The sequence below is a fragment of the Mustela erminea genome, chromosome 1, assembly GCF_009829155.1.
Source record: "Mustela erminea isolate mMusErm1 chromosome 1, mMusErm1.Pri, whole genome shotgun sequence".
Lineage (NCBI taxonomy): Eukaryota > Metazoa > Chordata > Mammalia > Carnivora > Mustelidae > Mustela > Mustela erminea.
In genome coordinates, this window is record NC_045614.1 from 217,504,533 (window position 1) to 217,524,040 (window position 19,508).

Below are 19,508 nucleotides of genomic sequence, written 5' to 3' on the forward strand. Positions count from 1 at the left end.
GAAGGGAGACAGGGAGAGGGAGATCAAGAAGCTCAGAACCGAGCAGTCTTTTAAAAACCACGAGATCCTCGCACACCCTCTAGAATGGCTACTCCATAAACAAAACCAGAAAATGAGTGTTGGTGAAGATTTGGAGAAATTGGAGCTCTTGGGCACTGCTGATGGGAATATGAAATGGTGTATCCACGGTGAAAACCAGGATGGCAGTTCCTCAAAAAATTAAAAATAGAACCACCATGTGATCCGACAATCCCACTTCTGGATACACACCTGAAAGAACTGAAATCAGGGATTCACGAACTGGAACAGATATTTATGTACCCATGTGCTTAAAAACAATTTTTTTAAGAGATTTTATTTATTTATTTGACAGAAAGGGAGAGAACAAGAAGGGAGAGCAGAGGGAGAGGGCGAAGCAGGCTTCCGGCTAAGCAGGGAGTCTGATGTGGGACTTGATCCCAGGATCCTGGGATCATGATCTGAATTGAAGGCGGATGCTTCAAGGCTGAGCCACCCCAGCATCCCTTAAAAACAATTAAAAAAATTTTTTTTTTTTTGCATATCCATGTTCCTAGCAGCATTATTCACAATAGTCAAGGATTGAAAATAATACAAGTGCCCATTGATAGACGAAGGGATAAGCAAAATATAGTATATCCAGACCACGAAATATTATTCAGCCTTAGAACAGAAGGAAATCTACACAGAAAACTATGTCATTCATCAAAGAAACTGTAGAAGACGGAAAGATATGGAAAGACATTCTGTGCTCTTGTTAAAATATCCATATTACCCACAGCAATATACAGCTCCGTACCCCATTAGATCCAAGCCCCATCCAAATCTCAGGAACAGTGCTCAGAGAAGAGAACCAACAATCTTAAAGTTTGTATGGAACCACAGAAGGTCTGGAATAGCCAAAGCAATCTTGAAAAAGAATAAAGGTATCACCCTCCCTGATTTCAAACTACATTACAATGTTATACTAATCAAAACAGTGTGGTAGCATAAAACCAGACACACACACAGATCATTGGAACAGAACAGAGAGCCCAGGAATAAGGCCACACATAGAAGATTAATTAATTTATGACAAAGGAGGCAAGAATATAGAATTGGGAAAGCTGCAAAGAAAGAAAGAAAAAGAAAGAAAGAAAGAAAAGAAAGGAAGAAAGAAAGAAAGGAAAAAAGGAAGGAGTGAGAAAGAAAGAAAGAAAGAGAGAGGGAGAAACTAGAGCACTATCTTACACCATACATAAAAATTCACTGAACACTTGAATGCAAGCCCTGAAACTATGGAAGTCCTGGAAGAAAACATACATGGTAAGCTAGTTGACATCAGTGTTGGTAATGAATATTTGGGTTGGACACCAAAAGCAAAGATGAAGTATCGGGACTACATCAAACTGAAAAGCTTCTGCACAGGAAATGAGACCATCAACAAAATGAAGACAACCTATGGAATGAGAGAGAATATTTGCAAATCATGTATCTGGCGAGGGGTTAATACTGAAAATATGTAGAGAACTCATAAAAGGCAGTAACAAAAAAACAACAATCTTATTAAAAAATGGACAGATGGGGCGCCTGGGTGGCTCAGTCAGCTGAGCCTCCATCTCTTGATCTCAGCTCAGGTCTTGATCTCAGGGTGGTGAGTTCAAGCCCCACATCGGGCTCCATGCTAGGTGTGGAGCCTGTTAAAAAAAGGGGGGGGGGGAGGCGACAGATGATCTGAATAGACACCTTTCCAAAGAAGTCATCCAGATGGCCAACGGACACACAAAAAGCTGTCCCGCATCACTCATCATCAGGGAAATGCAAATCAGAACCATAATGAGGGATCACCTCCCACCTGCTGGGACAGCTATTATCAAAAAGACAAGAAATAGCAAAAGAGAAAACCACAGCATGGTGGGGGCAAGCATCACCCCGCGCCCCCTTCCTGAGCCGGTTTGGCATGGTTTGCAAGTCCGCTCCCGAATTCCTGACCCGTAAGTGTGTCTGTCCTCACCTTTGAAACTGGTCGTCCCATCTCACCAGTTCCCGCATTCAGTCACCGAGTTTGGTAAGACGTTTGGCACACGTCGGTTGTGTATCCCTGGGACACTCAGGACTCTGTCCTTGGTCACCATGATTTTTTAACATTGGTCTGTCCCACGTGTGGCTGTGGCTGTCATTTTTTTCCTGCTGCATTTCCCTGGGATCCTTGAGAGGGAAGCGTGGGTGGTGAGGACAAGGTCTCCTGATCTTTTAGGACTTTGTCGTTGGTATTACTCTCTTGAGAGAACCAAGGCTTAGGAGTGAAAGTCTGTGGGTCCCCCTCATCGTGGCCTGAGCGCTTCACAAGCTCTTCTCAGCTCGGATGTCCCCTGCACTTTCTAACTGCAGCCCTGTTTTCTCTCCTGTGTAATCGTCTCAGAGAGGTCCTGCTGGCCCCATTGAAGGCAGAAAGAACAGAATCTCAGGGAAGGAAACTCCTCCTTGGAATTTAACAGTAAGTGGCAGAGTCACATTTACACCCAGGACTTTGGACCGCAAGCCCAGTGCTCCTTTGACTATACCACAACTGCCTTTCTCTCTCCCTCTTTTTTTTTTTTTAAATGATTTTATTATGAGAGAGAGAGAAAGAGAAGTGGGAGAGGCAGAGGGAGGGAGGGAGAGAATCCCAAGCAGACTCCCCAGCCGACACCCCAGCTCCCCAGCCGACACCCCAGCTCAATCTCACAACCCTGAGATCATGACCCGAGTGGAAACCAAGAGTTGGACGCTTAACCCAGTGAGCCACCCAGGTGCCTCCACAACTGTGTCCTCAACACAGAAAAAGAAACTGCCACATGTAGGCAGCCTCTAAGCGATTCTTGGGGATCCTTTCCTCCAGGCGCTCACGTCTTTGTGTGATCTCCTTCCCGGAGTGTGAGCAGGTCCTGTGACTTGCTTCTAAGCCACAGAGTCCAGCAAAAGAGATATGACGTCACTTCTGGGATTACTCAATGCAGGAATGTGATTTCTGTGTCCTAGTGGACTCTGGTCCCTGCCGGCTTTAATGAAGCAAGCTTCCAGATCATGAATTCCTCCATAACGAGGTCCAAGTGGAAAGGAACTGAAGGTGACCCCCATGCCAAAAGCCAGCAGGGAGCTGAGACCCTCAGCCCATCTGCCCACAAGGAAATGAACCCTGAAAATGGAGCCATCCCCAGTGGAGCCTTCAAAGGAGCCCCCAGATTTGGCTGGCACCTGTGAGACCCTGAAGCAGGACCGAGGCAAGCCATGCCTGCATTCCAGACAAGCAGAAATTGTGCCCTAATAAATCTGTGCTGTTTGCAGCCACTAAGTTTGTGATAATTGGTTACAAAGCAACAGATTGCCGATACATCAGGTCTTGGAAACATTCATTCATGCATTCAACAAACGAGCTTGAGGGGCACTAGTCAGACACTCAGATGCAACAGTGAACGACACAGAGGAACATTGTTGCACTTTGATTTCTAGTGTTTACAGGTGTGTGGGTGGGGGGGACTGTGTGAGCGAGACCGTTGACAGAATGAGGACCTAGTTATACAGCTACAGAGGAATGTTACAGGGAGCTACACAAGTCTGCTGGAAGAAGGCAGGGTGAGGTGGGAGGGAGGAAGCCGGGAATTTTGCGATTTTAAACTTTTGAGAAAGCATTTTGAGAAATACCTCAGGGAGGAAGCCAAGCGGGTATTTTTGGGAAGAGTGCTGCAGGCAGCCGGATCAGCCCGTGCAAACGCCCCGAGGCTGACGGGCCTGGAATGAGGGAGAGGCAGGAAGGAGGCGGATTGAACAGCCTGGGTGGGGGAGGGGAGGGGAGCTGAAGTCGGAGCGGGAGGGTGGGGGAGGGTCCAGTAGACCCCCCTTTGGCTAGTGTGAGGACTTTGCTTTTCACTCTGACTATGATGCGGAGCTCGACCCCAGGACCCCGGAATTATGATTGGGGCCCGAAGGCAGACTTTTAACCAACTGAGTCACCGGGCGCCCCTCCCCCATCCTTGCATCCCGTCACTTCGGGTGCCTTTCGGCCTCCCCCCGCCCAGTACAAACCTCAGCCACACCGGCCGCCTTAGTAAGCCAAGAGACATGCCCTTATTTTTAAGTGGTTTTCACGATCATTTTTCTTACTGATGCCTTCAGATCCTGGCCAACTGTTAAGGACAGCTCAAGCCCCGCCCCCCCAGCCTTGACCTCAAACCCTCCCCCACGCCAGGCACTAAGCACCTTTGGGTCCTACTGGGGGTGGATGCTTGCTTTGCACTCTAGACTGTAAGCTCTCCCGGGCAGGTGCAAGTCCTACCTGTCCCTGCGGCTTCTCTCCAGCAGCGCGCCCCACCTCCTGCAGCCTCCTCACGGCCTCCCGGCATGACCACGACGGGCACCTGCTGCCACCTCACACTTCTATCCGCATTTATAGGCGGCTTTTTACTTTCCACACCTAAACAGGGTCCTTGGGAAAAGACAAACACACTTGGGGAGGGGGGTGGGGGAGTATAGCTAGAACGGCTGATTACCTGCAAGTTTTTGTCTGGGGACCACCTGGTCCTCAACACTGGGGACAAACCTGGGGGTGGAGGCCAAGGGAAGCAAGGAACCCTCCAAGGCCCCACAACTATTTTGAATGACTTTTACTAAGGAGTCCCCCTCAACCCCCAAATGTGTGAGCCTCAGGGCCACAAAAACTGGGGGTGATTACTGATGGTGCTCCAAGCCCCCGGAAAGGAAGAAAGCTTAGCTGATCAAGGCTGGGGGGGCAGGGGGGAAGACCAGAACACAGAGCCAGGAGGGCAGGTTGGTGGGGCTTGGGTCTCCTGGGCCTTCTGACCTGATGGCTCTCAGGTGACCCCACACAACCAGGTCCTCTCCAGGTTCCAGAAGCCCTGCGGATCGCCCTCTTGAGGGAGGGGGAGGTGGGGAAGCGGGATGATGACATCCAGAGTTGAAGCACCCTGGCCCCCATGGCTGCCCAGCCTTGCTGGACTGTCCTCTTCCACAGCCTCAGGAAGCCCGGCTCCAAGTTCTGCCAGTTAGACGATGTTACCTGGAGGCTCTGACAACAGCCTGATTTATAGACATTATGCAACCTTCTATTTTGTCTTCCGTGTGCAGTATTCAGAAATCGGACTTGACATTTTAGACCTCATTCAAGTATTTGTGGAAACATTGGACAGGTGTTTTGAAAATGTCCAGGAGCTGGATTTAATTTTTGCCACGTCGATGAGGTTCCTAATATTCTTGCTGAAATGGTGATGGGGGGGGGGGAATGCTACCGGAGACCAACGTGAAGATCGTTACATCAACTGATGCAATCTGAGGCTAAATAATCTGATAATCTGAGGCTGGCTTGCAGGAGCCCTGGCCCCAGCTGTATCTGCTGTGAAGGACAGGAATCTTCTCCCGATCCCAAGGAATACTAACATTGGTGACATCAGTATAAATCCGCCCACTTGTAAGGAATCCAGGGGAGAAAGTCATCTCAGTTTACTGCACAGTTGTTCACCAAAAATAGAGGTGGAGAGTCTTACTTTTTGCTCTGGGATTTAAGCCAAGATACTGTACAGAAGTTGTATAAAATTGGTATGGAAGTTTAATGTTCCTTTTCTTGCTCAGTGATTTTGAAGAAATTGGGTAATTCCAGCATGATATTTCTTTCTTTTCTGAACTGCGTCCCTATGCCCACCTCAGGCATCCCTCCATGTCTTGGCTCCTGCTGTATTTCAAAAAGCATGTGAGACGTGTCTTTAAATCATGTACAATCCAAAATGTTGTTTTGTGTGGATCACAAGTGCCGCGTTCCATAACTCCTTCTGTTGTTTGTCAGAATTGTTAAAGAACTGAGTGCTAGTCCATGAAAACATTATGCTTTTTCTCTTAGTTTACAGAAACTTCAAGGTAACTAGAAACTAAAACAAAACAACAAAAACGCAAAAACACAGGACAGGACCCGGGACTCGGGGGGAGGAGAGGCCAGGGACAGTCGGGCGGCCTGGGGACAAGCACAGTCACAAAGGTCCGTGCCCAGGCCAGCTGTCGCTCCGTTTAGAGTTGTCCTGTCCCTGCCTTCACATTCCCAGTAACTGCTGAACAAGGGAACTTGCCTTTCCGCTTTGCCCTAGGCACTCCACATTCTGCAGCTGGTGTGCATCCCTGAACTTTTGGGGTCCCCTCCAACTTTTCACCCCGTTAGAGCCCCAGCGGCCTTTGGCGCGCGGGCCTTGCTCGCTACAAGCTTGTCTGTACAACGCGGTCCACAGAGCAGTTGTGCTGTGGCTCGCGGCGTCGGGGAGCTCAGCCGATGTCCTCCGAGCAGCTCCAGGCCGGACCGGACCCGCGGCTGCGGGGCCCCATCCCGGCGAGGCATCTCCCAGGGGCGGCACCGGAGCCGGCCGCGCGGCCCTGCTCCGGGCGGTGCGGAGCCCGCACAGCGATCGCACGCGGCGGGCCCGCACAGCCGCCGACCGCCCGGCCCCCGCCCCGGGAAGGCCCGCCCGCCCCTCGGCGCAGTGGACGAGGCCCCCGCGGGAGCTGTGGGCGCACTGGCACGGTCTTGGGAAGCCCGGCCCGCAACGCTGACAACTCTCCGTGTCGCTCTAAGGGAGGCCACGTCCCCCGCATGGAGGGCCCGCGTGGGTCTCCCGGGGGGCAGCCGTGCGGGAGGCAGAGCGCGGGAGCAGAGGCGAGCCGGCCGCGGTCCCTGGAGCCCTGGCCCGGGGCCGCGGGTGCCGCTGCGCACCCGCCCGGAGGAGGCACACAAAGGGGCGCGCGCGTGGTGCGGGCCACCGGCGCCGGCGCCCGAGCGGACGGGATCCCAGGGCAGCCGGGGGTGGGGGTAGGGGTCCGGGGCCCACCTGCCGCAGGTCGCGCCCGGGGAAGCCCGCGCTCCCCGCGGCGATGGTTCGGCCCGCCCTCCCCGCCGGCCCGCGGCGGATGGTTCCGCCCACCCGAGCCCGCGCCACAAACCCCGCCCCTCCCGAGAGCGAGCGAGGGGGCGTGGCGCGCCCCGGCCACGCCTCCAGTTGCATAGTCATGAGGCGGCCCTCTCGGCCGGCGGGGCGGGGAGGGGCGGGCCGCTCCTCGCTCCCCGGCGCGCCCTACGGGGGGGCGGGGCTCGGCGCGGGCGCGAGGCGGGGGCGGGGCCGGCCGCCGCCCGCCCCCGCCTCGCTCCCCGCCCCCGGCGCGCAGGCCCCGCCCCGCGCCGCCGCGGCGCAGGGACGGGGCGGGGCCCGGGCCCAGCAGGCCCCGCCCCCCGCCTGAATATTGATGCGGCGCGCGTCGGCGTCGCCCTCCTCCCATTGAGCGAGGCTGTGTCGCGTGGCCCAGCGTCGGCGTGACGGTTGGACGCGGGCGCGGCACTGCGGGTCCCGATTGCTGCAGCCGCTTGTCAGTGTGATGAAGATTGGCACCCAGGTAAGCTGTCACTCAACCGCTCCGCCGCCGCCGCCGCTCCGCCGCCCCGTCCCTATCAATCACGCCGGCCCGCAGGCGCCGCGGCCGCCGCCCCGCCGCCGCCGCCCGCGTCTCCGCGGGCCGCCGCCGCCCGGGAGGGCCGCGCCGGACCCGCCGCCCGGGGCAGGGGGCGGGGAGGGGGCGCGGGTGGGGGAGGGGAGCCGAGGCCGCGGGGAGGGGCGCCGTCCGCCGGGCCGCCGCGGGGGCGCGCCCCGCTTGTTTTTCCGTGTGGGCTCAGGGACGCGGAAATTTCTGGAAGGCGCCGCCGCTGCCGCGCGGGGCCCGCTGTGAGGCGCGCGCTCCTAACCGTCCCTCTCGGAGCGCGGCGCGCGCCCCTGCGCGGGCGGGGGCGCGGGGGCGCGCGGGGGGCGGGGCCGGGCGGGGGGCGCGCGGGGGCGGGGCAGGGCGGGGGGGGGAGGCGGCGGGGGCGCGCGGGCGGCGGGGGCCGGGGGGGCGGGGACGGGCGGCGGGGGCGCGCTCGGAGCCGCGGCCGCCGGGGTGCGGGGCGGAGCCGGCGGGGCGGGGGCGGTCGCGGGCCGGGAGCCGGGCCCGGAGCCGCGCCGGGGTGCGGGGGGCGGGGGCGCGGGGTCGCCTGGCGCCCTGCTGGAGGCGGGCCTCGGGTAGGGGTGGGGATCGGGGCGGCCGCCGTCCTGCCCGAGGGCGGGGTGCCCCGGTTCCCGGAATTAGTCGGCGCTGGTGTGCGGCCTGTGGCGAGTGAGCGGCCGCGGTGTGGGGTGCGGGAGTGGGTGCCGGGAGGTGCGGGCCAGGGGCTGGCCGCTCGCCGGCGTCTCACGTCGCTGCGGGAGAGCTCCTGGGTCCCTGGACGGGAATCAGGAAAAGTTGCGTCCGCTCTGCGGGGTCCCGGCGGCCGCGGAAGGGCCTCGTGGTGCCCGTGTGTCAAGGCTTGGCCCGCTGGGCCGGCCCGTGTGCTTGTGGGCCCAAGGGGCCGCGTCCCGAGCGGGGCTCGGGGCGGGTGGCCCGGGCCCTCGCACTCCCGCAGCCCGGGGCGGAGGCGGCGCGTGCAAGGGCTGCCCGCACGCTGGGGTTGTAAGAAGGAGGTTCCCTAAGAGCCGCTGGGGTGTCTCCCTGGGGAAGTGCGTCCTCCCCACCCGGGTGCGTGGCACCCTCGGTTGGGTTGGGCGTGAGTTTATACTCCTTTCTGACACGTTCCGAGAGAGGAAGTACCTGATCCGCTTCTGCAGTGCAGCGCGGTGGATCCATTATGTAAGGCTCCGCATGGGGGGCTGGAGACGCCGAGGGGGAGCCGGAGGCGACGTGCAAGCGTTTGCCGGTGTCGGTGCCGCGCGCTCCTGCGCTTGTGCGCACGTGGACTCGGGGGTGGCGGGCCGACTCCCAGCCTCAGTGTCCTGAGCGTGGAGAGTGACACGTGGGTCACGAAGGTGGCAGGTGTGCGTGCAGAGCAGGAGCTGACCCAGCGCTTCCTTACGCAGAGGTGGGGGGACGCTTCGTGTGTCGATTTACAGGCGGGAGTTAGAGTGGGTGAGATCCGCGGCCGAACCAGAGCTTGGAAGACTGACCTTCAGGCGCGAGGGTTTCTGAGTCTGCAGGTGGCGTGGCTGAGGATGGGGGGCAGACACACGCCTTGACCGCTCCGTGTCCAGTGCTACAACTTGAGCAACATTCTAGCTGTAACTTTCACTTTTGCAAATTGTTGCGAATTGTTAAAGTACTTGAAACTGTTCAGGAGAAAGCCTGAAACCACGGGAGGGGGTGGAAATCCTCTGCCTCCGGGGGCCTTTTTGTGCTTCACCTAGCCTGGGGGCTCCTCACCCACATTTTTAGACAAAATGAGATGGAGGAGGGAGCCCGTCTATTGAAATACAGTTAACCAAAGTACTGAGCCAGACTGATGCTCAAGCGGCTTGGGTGCCCTTTGTTAGCTTACTTAGTAACAGGTCAGTTTCCGGCTGCGGTGGTTCCTTCTGGAGCTGAGACCAGCCTAAGTGTTGGGCTGTTTCTGTAGCAACTGCGGTGCTTTGTGAAAATATCTGTGGCTTCTCTTGGTGGGAAAGTCACAGGTCCTGTGAAAACTCTGGGATTTCATGTGTTCCTTGATGATTGAACCAGTACTGAGTTTCAGCCGGAGGTTATTGGGAATCAAGATGTGATGTTGTTTCTCACTCACATTCATGGAGAGCAGCGTCAGAACCTATCAGGAGGCCTGTGTATGCGCCTTGTGGTGCCTGCAGGGGCGGGCAAGCGCAGAGCTTAGCACTCTGCGGTCATTGTCGGGGCGAGGGAGTGGCAGCAGCCACGTGGGGAGGGCTGCCTTCTGCTGAGACCAGATCAGTTCCCGGTGTGTCCTGGACGGTGGGGAGTATAGAAGAGCTTCAGTCTGGAAGTTGCTAGAATCAACGTCTGAGAGCAGGAGGCCTGGTCATTTGGCAAAGCCCTGGCTGCACAGCCTGTCAAAGGAAGCCACACCTGCCATCCCGCCAGCCGCACCACCACGTTAGCTGTTGTTTCTGGAAAGTTCATTCGCAGAAGGCTGTGTGATATGGCAATGAACGTGCTGTGTGACAGGGTAGTTTGAAACCAGTGGCTTGGAAGTGCGGTGGTTCGGGGTGGGGGACGGTGGCCTTAGTGAGGGGAGGGGGCGAGGGGACAGCAGCTCCATTCTAGCTGGGATTCCTTAGGGAAAAGGTTCTAGGGTGTTCTCAGAATCTTCAGAACAACCGACCTGCCCGATTGCAAGTGTCAGAGTTTGTGAGTAAAACTGAGCCTTCGCTTCCCGGTCTTGAGGCTTCCTCACAGTGACCGGGTGCATCACCTGACAGGTCCGCCCCCAGGCCTGCCTCTTCTCCGAGTGGCTCAGCCGCGCAGCGTGGATTGCTGGTGCTCCTGTCTGGGGGAGACCATTTCAGCTTGGGGTGACCCCCCCCACCACCTAAAAAGTGTGCGTGATTTTGTGCAGTCTCTAGCCGAACGCAGCCCTCCGTGCGCTGGTAAGGCTGCCGGGCCCGCTCCCTGCAATGGCTTTTCTCATTTTCCGTCCGTGCCTGGCGCCTCGGGATGGTGAGCTGCCTTTGGCAGGTGGCAGCGTGGCAGGGAACAGGCCGACTTCAAGTCTAGGGGTCGGGGGTTACAGAGCAAGAAGGAAACTAGGAATCTGGTGGGTCCCGGAACCACTAGTGCTGGACTTCGGGGCCCACAGAACTAGCCTGAGCTCTGGCAGGAGGCTGGGCCGCCCTGGTTCGGCTGGGCCATCGCTCTCCACGGTCTGTGTGCTCTGCACACTGGTGACCACAGGGTCTCCCCTCCCAACAGTTTGGGGCCCAGCTCTACCGGCCTGGCCTCTTCCTGTTTCCCAGCAGGCACCTCAGAGAGAGTGACGAGCTCCTTCCCTCCGCCTACCTCCCCGGCCCTGACCCCTGCGCCAGGTGCTGCCCTCAGGGAGGGGCACAGGCCTTCCGCACTGCCACCCTTCTTCCCTGGGGTCTCCCGTAGGTTTGGGTCACTTGGAAGGGACCGTGGATTGGGAGGTGGTGTGGTGCAGGTTCCAGCCAGAACCTGCACCTGATCAGACTTGTGATAATAATGCTGGTCTCAGTACCCGTTGTTTTATTGATCAAGGTGTGTATTTTTTTGCATTAAAAAATTTAGGAATTTAGCTTTGCATTCTTTTAAATTGTGTTTGTCTGTACCCACCCCCACCCCAGAATGGACGTCAGCAGAACTTATGTCGCATAAATGCGGACACTTCTATGATGCTGCAGGGCCAGGGGTGTGCACCTGCGGGAGTGTTGACATTGGGGCCAGATGCTTCAGTGTTGTGGGGGCCGTTCTGAGCGTTGCGGGATGGCAGCAGCATTCCTGGTCGCTACCCCGCAGAGGCCAGAAGTGTCTTCAGATATTGCCAAATGTCCACTGGGGGACAAAAGTCGGCCCCGGTTGAGAACATTTCCCAAAATGTATTGTATGGAACCCAAGTTTAATGGGATACATATCCATTTTTACATGTTAGTTATTTTAGTTATTTTGTGCCTTTAAAAAAAAAAATACTTATTTATTTATTTATTTGACACAGAGAGAGAGAGAGATCACAAGCAGGCAGAGAGAGACGGAGAAGCAGCCTCCCCGCTAAGCAGAGAGCCCGATGCAGGGCTCGATCCCAGGACACTGGGATCAGGACCCGAGCTGAAGGCAGAGGCTTAACCCACTGAGCCACCCAGGCGCCCCAGTTTGGGCTATATTTTTAGTTGGCATTATCATGTATGTTTCCGTGTACTTACATATTACCACGTGCTTCTCACTAAAAAAAAATGTATCAACGGTCTCCACACAATTTTGTGATTCTTTTTTTTTTTTTTTTTTCCTGTATTGCTTTATGGCATGTCTGATGTCACAGAACCTTATGAGCATTTAGGTTTGGGTATTTTTTTGTTTTTTTCCGCCATTCTCTGGCCTACCAAGCCTAGTGCTGGGCAGATCACAGGGGATGTGGGGAGGAGGGCTAGTGCCCCTGGGTCCCTTTCTTTCTTTCTTTTTTTTTTTTAAGATTTTATTTATTTATTTGACGGGAGAAATCACAAGTAGGTAGAGGCAGGCAGAGAGAGAGAGGAGGAAGCAGGCTCCCCACTGAGCAGAGAGCCCAACGTGGGCCTTGATCCCAGGACCCAAGCCGAAGGCAGAGGCTTTAACCCACGGAGCCCCCCAGGCCCGCCCCCCCCCCCCCCCCCCCCCCCCCCCCCGTTCCTTTCTGCTGCCGCTCTGTCCCTGAGCACACAGTGCCTGGGAGGAAGGATTGTCCTTGTGGAAGGGCCCTTGCTTCGAGAAGTTGGGGGTCTTATTTTTTCCTAAAACCATTCCTTTACTCTTAATAACAAGTCCATCATGAAAGTTTTGAGTGTCAGGTTTTTGTTTTTGTTTTTTTAAAGATTTTGTTTATTTATTTGACAGACAGAGATCACAAGTAGCCAGACAGGCAGGCAGAGAGAGAAGGGGGAAGCAGGCTCCCTGCTGAGCGGAGAGCTCGATGCGGGGCTCGATCCCAGGACCCTGAGATCATGACCTGAGCCAAAGACAGAGACTTTAACCCACTGAGCCACCCAGGCACCCCATGAGTGTCAGTTTTTAATGATGCCGATGATAGTCACCGTTTGCAAAGCAAGGGTGTGCTGTAATTTTAAATTCTACCAGCAATGTCCTAAGGCCTTCCAGGTGAGATTTTCTGAAACAGATTCTGATGCCATGAAATCAACTTCATTGTTAGAATTTTGCTGTGACTTGAATGGACATGTGGGCATTTAACTTGGGAATGCACCCCCCCCATACAGTTTGTTTTAACAGGATTTAGTATCTGATTTTGAGTGTTAACTCAGTAAGAGGCACCTCCCCAAATCTTGTTTGAAAAATAAAGTGATTTCTTGACAAATGTTTTCCTTAATACGAGTTGTTGACTGAACACCTCCCGGGGCTGGGGGACGTGAAGCCGGGTTGGAGGGTGGCCGGCAGGTGACTTGTGCTCGAGGCCCGGGCACTGATGACTTCCCACACTCTGAATGAAATCTCCTTCAACTGCAGTGACAGTTTCCTGAAAGGTGTCTGGGAAAAGATCTTTTTTTTTTTTTTTTTTTAAAATACAGAATTTTGACAATTTTCTTGGATTCCTTGATGCTTTCTTAAGCTTTCTTAATAAACAGGTTTAGTCTGAAAAAGGATCCTCAGTTAAATGTTTTTTGGGAAATGCTAATAACCAAAACAAAAAGAAAAAGGGAGAGATGTAGTTTGTCAAGGTCTCAGGCCGCAGCTGTAGTTGGTGTGACCGAGAGCACGTAAACTTGAAATTCCCCTCGACTGTCTGGCATTTCTCGGTCAGTGGAACTGATCGTGCTCGTTAGTAAAATAAAGCCGCCGCTTTGGAGAGCAGCTGTGAAGCTGCGGGGCTGGGGACGTTGAACCCTTTGCTCATAGTTTGGCACAGAGGGAGGGATCAGGCCAGGCCGCTCCTCCCGCCTTGGGCGTGTTTGGAGACTCACTGAAAAATGCAAACGACTTGATGTCACCAAAGTGAGCAACTTTTAGATGGGTTAAAAATAGAAGAGTTCAGTTTTTAAAGTGTCACATGTCTCTCTGGACAGCTCTGCTTTCAGACCAGGGCCTGGAAGCCATCCCGCCACGGGCTCCTCTCGCCCGGCCCCGGGGCCGCGTGTTCTCCATTTGAAAAGGTCACAAAAGCAGGAAAGCACAATCTAGGGAGGACAGTACGCAGCTTGCAAAGCCTAAACGGTTTGTGTCCGGCCCTTTACAGAAAAGCTCGCTGACCTCCACTGGCGCTCAGCGGAAGCGCCGGAGGTCAGCCCGATCGGAATGGATCAAGTTGCAGAAGTGTGCTGGGGAAACCCGGGTGAGAAGAGGGAGGAAGTAGGAGGGTTTCCCTTCGTCATCCTAACTGGACGGCCTGTGGCGAGAGCCCTGCGCCAGAATTCGAGCCGGCCAAGGCCTCCCTGTGCCTCGGGCCGGAAGCCGACTCCGTGCCCAGTCGCTCTTCTCTTTTGGTGGCATCTGACCCTGGGGAACCTTGCTTTGCTCATGAAGTCAGTATATAGGGTCGAATTCTCTCATGGGTGCCACCTCCTGGCCCAGAAGTCGTTCCGGGACCCCGGATGCTGCTGGGAAGGCGAGGAGGAGTCCTTGGTCACGGGCCTGTCCTGTGGGCGCCAGTCCCGGTGTCGGCCGGGCTCTCGGGCTTGGGAGTGCTGGGTGCGAGGGCCCGTGGGCCCTGGGCAGGGCTCCGAAGTATGGGCCAGGGGACTGGGGGGGCGGCTGGCCGGGCTCCTGGGGGGCTGGGCTGGGGGTGCCCTCACTGGTCTTTTGTTTTTCAGGGCTTATTTTTTCTTTCTAGAATCCTCCCCTCCCCAGCTTTTTTGTTTGCTTGTCTTCGGATCTCTTTCAGCATTTCTTTTGTAAAAGGAGTAAAAAAGGGGACTGATAATCTTCAGCTCTTTTCCGACAGCTGTTTTCTCCTGGATGTTTTGATGTGTCTGGATGTGTTCGTTTCTCTGTTCAATTTTCATGTCAGTCCAGTATATCCGAAGAAGGTGACCTGTAGCTTTTAAATTTTAAAAATTTCTCTATCACCATGTCTCTTATTTTCCCCATTTTTTTCAAAGACAATTTTATGTGACTCGATCTCCAAGTGGATAATTTAATTAAGTGAATTTGTGTGCAGTGGAAAGCCGTACGGAGCGCTTCCAGTATCTCTGCCTTCAAAGCTCAAAGGAATGTTTCTCTGATGTATTTGTTTCACATAATAAATAATGTTGAAAGCAATGATGATAGTGCAAATAAAGCATTTAAATGTTTTCTCATTTTGGTTATATTCTTGATAGGGTGTCATTACAATTACCTGAACTCTGTCTAGACTCGTCAGAATAATCGCGCGTTGCACATAGTTATTGTAACGTGCTTTGCTGTGTTTGATGTGGTTCCTCATTGAAAGGAGACATCCTGGTACTGTACTGTGAGTACACAGACAACTAAATGTGTGTGTGTGTGTGTGTGTGTGTGTGTGTACGCACACGGTTTATACAGGTTACATGGCATTAATTGGGAAGGAAGCATTACAGTGAAGAGAAATCCACGGATAATAAAGTTTACCCTGTAAATGCCCCGAAACTCATTTTAAGGGGTTAGAAAATGTCCTAAAGTGATCCTAGATGTGTTTGCCGTTCCAGCCTTGTGTTTGCACAACCAGCAGTGAGCCTCTAAGGACAAAATGTCACAGTCCCGACGGCTAAGGAGGACAAATAAAAGTGTGGAAGTACAGTGAATCTTAGTGTAGGTTTCGCGGATGCAGTGAGGCCTGGCAGAGCCCGGGGGCTGGGCTGTTGGTGTGCGGGTTGGTCGGAGCTGGTGTGAGAGCCGGCCGTGGAGGGCCGGAGGGGGCTGTGCGGCTCCCAGACTCCCAGAGGGAAATGCAGCCTCGGAGAACTTCATTTCAGCAAAAGGGTGTTAAGAAGAAAGAAGAGGGGTGCCTGGCTGGCCCAGTGGGTGGGACATGTGACTCTTGATCTGGGAGTCGTAAGTTCGAGCCCCACGTGGGGTGTAGAGCTTACGTGAAAACTTCGAGAAGGAGAAGAGAACAAGGAGGTTTACTTGGCGTCTTGAAAGCAAACAGCGAGTACGAGGTGGCATGAGTAAGCGCAGTGTGGATAACTGCAATTCACGTAGAAGGTTGAAGTCTCCGGGTGATGATGACTCCAGATTTAGAAGAGTGACATCTAGTAAATGCTGTTTACGTGTGATAGCATCTGGAGCACAAGGAGGTAGGCAGCTAATCACGATCAGTCCTAACAAGAAGAAAGCAGGTTTAGTAACATTACGTTGGACACAACCAGACTCAGGTTACGGAGCGCTGGGGGACTGTGTTGCTCAAAGGTAGGATTAATAATCATAAATTAGTGCCACAGTAAAACTTGCCAAACGTAGAAGTTGCCAGTTGTATATGTAAAAGGGAGGACTCTTAATGTGGCTCTTTGCAGGCTGCGAAGTAGACCAAAGGAAAGGAAGGATGTGGGGGTAGTTCCTAGCCGGACCCTGTTGGCATTTGGGGCCAGATCATTCTCTGTGAGGGAGCCATCCCGTGCTCTGCCTGTGACTGAACAGCACCCCAGTCCCTCCTCACTAGACACCAGTAGCTACGTGTCTCCCTAATTGTGGTAGCCAGCAGTGTTTCTGGACGTTTCCAGATGTCCTCAGGGAGTCAAATCGTCCCCAGTTGAGAGCCACTGATCTCAAGGATTTAAATCATGTGGCCATAGATACATACACGAATTTGTAGCCAACAAACCTAAAATACAGATTTTCTTCATTTACATGAATCATTTAACAAAACTGGCCACCTACAGGCCACAAAGGAAAACCCCAGTTTCACCCAAAAAGTAAGTCCTGTGGGCCAGATTCTCAGGCCATAATGCACCCTAGTTAGAACCTAAGAGTGAAGGGATAGCTAAAAATAACTCACTGGAAAAGGGGGCTTAAGACCCCCCCCCCCCGTTGTGTCTTTTGAATTGAAAGCAGAGATCAAAAACTGTTTTCAGCCTGTGTAAGTGACTGGCAGAGGGCTGTGTACCGCAGTCCTAGAATCAGGCAGAAACCGTTCTCAGGAGAAAGAAAATGTATAACCTAAGCACAGGAGAAGTAAATTCGTTCAGCTTTCAACTCAAGAAACCAGGAGAACAAGTAAAAGAAAATAGAGGAAAATGTTTCTGCTTTTTGCAAATCAGATTAAGAAGACCCGAGAGCACAACAGTTACAAAAAGGATGTGACTGTACGTACGAGGATCTGTATGTTTACTTTTTACTTTATTTTTTAAAGATTTTATTTATTTATTTGACAGACAGATCACAAGTAGGCAGGGAGGCAGGCAGAGAGAGAGGGGGAAGCAGAGAGCCCGATGCGGGGCTCGATCCCAGGACCCTGAGATCATGACCTGAGCGGAAGACAGAGGCTTAACCCACGGAGCCACCCAGGCTCCCCCATGAGGATTTTAAAATAGGAATAAAACATGCACAGTTTGATGGCAACAAATCAGAAGCCTTCTGGATGGTTTATGAGGAAGTCGTAAATGACCAGCATTTACCTTGGAGGTAGAAAACTTGTATAGACCAGCACCTTTAGATGAAATTGAGAAGGTCGTCAGGATTTATCTGTTTAAATAGACGCTAGAAACCATTGTGTGAGTTAGATCCAACTTTGTATAAAGTGTAGCAACCATTAACTAAATAAAAATCTGTATGTCATTATGTTACATGGTCAAGGTTTTCAGGGTAAAGAAAAGATACAAAAATATGAAATCAAACTGGTAGTAGGTAAATACCCTGTAATCCCAAATTTGCATTGTAGATAATAGTGTTAATTCGTTTTGAAAAAAAGTTAATGAGAAAACACTTACTGTGTCCCCCGAAAAGCCTGGAAACAGTGACCAACCAGTAGCAGTGAGCAACGGTGGTGCCTAGATTGTGGTCTGTGCATATCATTTCCCACTGAAAGGAGTCTGAGCCTCTTGGATGAATGGTAAAGTCAGAGTTTGGTGCAGAGTATGAACAGGATGATCACGGAGGAGCTCGTTTTGCCTGAAAGCAAGAAAGTTACTGGGAATTAGTAGGGTATATTAAAGGCTCTCATCGGTAACTAAAGGGGCTTGCATTGGCCAAGCATGGGATAATTTGGAACATCAAAAAATATATGCATTTATATGAAAATCTGCTTTTTTTTTAAGGTTTTTTTGATTTATTTGCTTGACAGAGATCACAAGCAGGCAGAGAGAGAGGCAGAGAGAGAGGGAAGCAGGCCAGGCTCCCTGCTGGGCACAGAGCCTGATGTGGGGCTCAATCCCAGGACCCTGAGATCACGACCTGAGCTGAAGGCAGAGGCTTAACCCACTGAGCCACCCAGGCGCCCTACTCTGCTTATTTTTGAAACCTTCAAACCCATGAGGTGATAATGTACTAAAAAATTGGTCACTGTTGGAGAATGCTGGGGAATCAGCGCAGTATTCTGAAAATTGACAGCCAGCCAAAAGGCAGCAAGCTTTAAGGAGCCGTCACTGGGGCTGCAGCGTGGAGGTTGGCCTTGGGGGTGGGGTGGGGGTTGGGAAGGGTGGCCACGGGAGAGAGGTCCGGAGGCATTGCTTGGCGGTCAGGAAATGGAGATGTGAGGGGGTGCTTCACCCCTGTCCAGTGGGGTGAGTGTTTCTGTAAATCTGTGGAATGAGAACAGATTCTGGAAAATAATCTTCACAGTAGCAATCAGAGCCTCTGTCACCCAGCATTTGAACCCAGATGCTTACAGCAGTATCAGGAATCTGTCCCCCGTTGTCCGTCTATGTTGGCTACAATGTATGTTTCTTGTATGTGTCGATGCGGCATGAACAAGGAGTTCTTTCCTTTTCAGTAATTTGTGTTACGGTATTTTGGAGATGCCTGACTTCTAAACCTTGACTGTGGGAAGTGCCGCGTCTGCTCATAAACGTGAGGCTGTCATTTTCTTTCGAGTCTCGTGAATGTGTGCGGAGCACTTGCGCGGGTGGGCAGAGTCCAGCGCTGCATCCTCGCTGTGGTTGGAAGTCGTTCCCGTTTGCCCAGGGATCGCCGCCTGCCTCCACGCTGAGGGCTTCTCATTTTGAAAGACACCATCAGTCATACATGGGATTCATGAGATTAACACGGAGGCATCAAAGTCCTGCAGGTTACCAGATACTGTGCCGATTTCCCTGTGAGTTCTACAGTCATGTTAGAAACAAGGTTCCTGTATTCTCAGAGATATGTGTCAAAGACACAGCAGGGCTGCGAGCCAGACAGAGCGACCTCACAGAGGTATTTGACCTCTGAGGTCCCTGTCACCAATGATCGACCAGAGTGTTCTGGTTAACCACTGGTGTGAATCCCGTCACCCCATAAAACAACTGTTTCCTTATGCTCAGGGCTGCCTGGGTCAGGAATTTGGGGAGGGGAACAGTGGCAACGGCCCCTCTGCTCCAGGTGGTTGATGGGGTACTGAGCTGGGAAGACTCAGGCTGGCCGTGGCTTGATGGCTGAGGGTTGGAGTCTTGGGAGGACTTTCCTCACGTCATTTCCACTGCTTTCTGGTTCCACGTGAGTCACTGAGATCAGCCCAGATTCAAGAGCTCAGCTCAGTGGGAGGAATTAGGGGGTACCTTTTAAAAGGGCCTCACATGGGTCGTGACATACGGAGTATACATTTAGGTGATAGTTCTTCTCTCTTCCCCCTCTGTACCCTTCATGCAAAATGAAGAGTGAGCCTCTTAGAACGAATTTTCCACGCATCCGTGCATCAGCATGGACTGTGTGAGTCGGCCTCTAACACAGCTTTGAGACGATGTTCTTCCAAATTGGTAGAGATTTCATCTTTTTTTTTTTTTTTTAAAGATTTAATTTATTTGTTTGACAGAGATCACAAGTAGGCAGAGAGGCAGGCAGAGAGAGAGGAGGAAGCAGGCTCCCTGCGGAGCAGAGAGCCCGATGTAGGGCTCGATCCCAGGACCCTGGGTTCATGACCTGAGCCG

General features: G+C 53.3%; 1 protein-coding gene across 4 annotated transcripts in view; it reads left to right on the top strand.

The window, feature by feature from the left end:
• Positions 1-7,276: 7,276 nt before the first annotated feature.
• The window catches only part of PKNOX1 (PBX/knotted 1 homeobox 1), a 59,316-nt gene continuing 47,084 nt past the window's right edge, over positions 7,277-19,508 (top strand). For 2 of the 4 annotated variants that reach the window (XM_032356237.1, XM_032356234.1), the window contains exon 1: positions 7,277-7,419. The gene's annotated coding sequence lies outside the window, so the exon portion shown is untranslated. Of the gene's footprint in view, positions 7,420-8,031; positions 8,683-19,508 lie in introns of those variants that run through there. The other 2 variants (XM_032356213.1, XM_032356226.1) reach the window with 2 other exon arrangements.